This window comes from Macrobrachium rosenbergii, chromosome 44, assembly GCF_040412425.1.
Source record: "Macrobrachium rosenbergii isolate ZJJX-2024 chromosome 44, ASM4041242v1, whole genome shotgun sequence".
In the NCBI taxonomy this organism is placed as follows: domain Eukaryota; kingdom Metazoa; phylum Arthropoda; class Malacostraca; order Decapoda; family Palaemonidae; genus Macrobrachium; species Macrobrachium rosenbergii.
In genome coordinates, this window is record NC_089784.1 from 41,859,145 (window position 1) to 41,861,644 (window position 2,500).

A 2,500-nucleotide genomic window follows, 5' to 3' on the forward strand; every position below is an offset into this window, starting at 1 on the left:
CTGTTCCCTTCGTCCGATAGACTTGAAATTTTGCATGGTTACTCAGTCCCGGTGACAATACAACCTTACATGATCAGTAGGTCAGCACTGACCTCTGGTGACCCTACAGTGACCACTCCTAGTATCTCAGGATTTGTATGAAACTCTTCGGATTTTTCACAACTTCTTTGACTCGGTAAATAACTCTACGGATTTTTCAAAGCTTCTTTGGCTGTACAGGATCTCAGTTTCGTTAGCTACAATCATAAATTGGTTCAAATTTCTGTCAAAGCTGAAAAGTATAAAATAAAAAATATAAAAAAAAATTTTAAAACTCGCTTTTATTAAAATGCACTAAAAACAGAAAAATAAAGCTTTTGAGACACCAGGATTTTCTAACAATTAATCATGTCTACAAAAATAAAAGCGTGGGACCCAAACATGGAAGGAATTGCTACAAGAAATGAAAAAATCTATTTCTTTTCTTGTATCATTTCTTCCCAAGTTTGGGGCCCACGCTTTTATTTTTGTAGTCATGATTAACTGTACGAAAATCCTGGTGTGTCTCAAAAGCTTTATCTTTAACTTTTTAGCGCATTTTAATAAAAGCGTGTTTTAAACATGTTTTTTTTTTTTTTTACTGTTAGTACCATAACTGTCACTACCACCACCATACACCTCTTATCAACGTTAAAATACTAAATATTAACAAATTTAAATAAATCTAATGATATGAATCTCTACAAAACATGGTTGTCTTTCCCGAAACAAATTACATTTCACATTGGTATTTAACAACTTTTGAAGCGAGAATAGAGGTTCAAAATGCGATAAATCCTCGGTACCACCCGCTATCAAGTGATTCCCGGAATATAATTAACCAAGCAGCTCTCAGAATTATTTCGTCCGGTTTCACGGTTGTGCTATGGGCGGGCATCTGGCTTTCATCGTCATATCGCTCCATCATTACAAGACTGTCGTAACTCAAAAATTTGAAGTTTTGAGTTACATAGCTCATAAGATTGCCCATTTAATTCTGCGTCTTTTGGTAATAAAGTCGTAAGTCTAAGTGCATTTTTGGCCGAGAAATGGCGCTGGGAAGATTTTAAGTCTAAATCAAAATCTCGGTGCAGTTATAGGACTTTGAAACTTTAAAACGCTTCTCCTGAAAAATCAAGATTTTGGAGTTACGACAGTCTTGTAATGATGGAGCGAGTATATATACTCTCTCTCTCTCTCTCTCTCTCTCTCTCTCTCTCTCTCTCTCTTTGCCATTTTTTCTTCAGCATTTCAACACAATTCCTTCACTCCCCCCCTCTCTCTCTTTCTCGACCTACTTGATAACTATAGCCCCAAGAATTAGGAAAAAAATAACAATTGATGTGAACGATATGAGCAACGGCAATACTTACATCTCTCTCCTTTTTCTTTCTGAAGTGAGTTTCACATAAAAATTATATTAATACAATTCCACCATGATAAATGTGGTCTATCTAATTTAAATATCAGATATCCTTAACATCTCATTCTTCACTTCTTTTGTCGCCGATTATCTTTTTCATCGGCATATATTCATATTGATCCTTTCCTCCATGTACATTTATACACCATTCATTTATTTAGTTATATGTTTGTTTATTTATTTTTGCACAATTCCTCCCACCCCCACCCCCACCCGGTCTCTTCTCATATTGATCTCTTTTCCCCTTGATATGTCTATTGCCTTTTCCCTCCTTTCATGTCTTCGTCCTCATAATTTCCCTTTCATTCCACTTTGCTTCCTTTTCGCATTCTTTCATCAATCCGTCACCGCGGTCAAAATGATCAAAATCCCCTCGATCAAGTTTCAGTCTCTCTCTCTCTCTCTCTCTCTCTCTCTCTCTCTCTCTCTCTCTCTCTCTCTCTCTCAGTTACGCTTCCATTTTCTACGTGCTTCACTTCTCCTCTCCTCGTATGGCTACCCTCATACATTCATCATCATCGTCATGATCTTCAGCATCAGATGCAGCATCAGCGCACACATCCAAGAAGCACTCGTACTTTAAAGTTAATTGGTAATTGGGTTATAAACGCCACGCCGGCACTCTGGGCCATGAGCCTTGTCCACAAGCCAATTGGTTTTGAGAGAGAGAGAGAGAGAGAGAGAGAGAGAGAGAGAGAGAGAGAGAGAGCCATTTCTGTTTCTCGACGTTAATCTTTTCTTTTTATTATCATTATTCTGCATCAATCAGAAAAAGACAACCAGCAAATTCATATTTCAGAATGGGGAAAGTATTTTCAGCTCAACATACAAGTAATTGTCACAGTAAGTCCTGTCCTCGTCGATAATGTCTGTTTTTCTTTTTTCTCGACATTTTTTTTATTTTATTACACAACCGAGACGGGTAATATTAGACAAAAGTAATCCTGCACAAACGTGGCAAACAAAATATGCCCGCCATGTTATGTGATAGCCCTTCCATCATCCCTACAAAACGAAACAACTTAAAAAGCACAGAGCCACGCGACTGATTAGCGATGG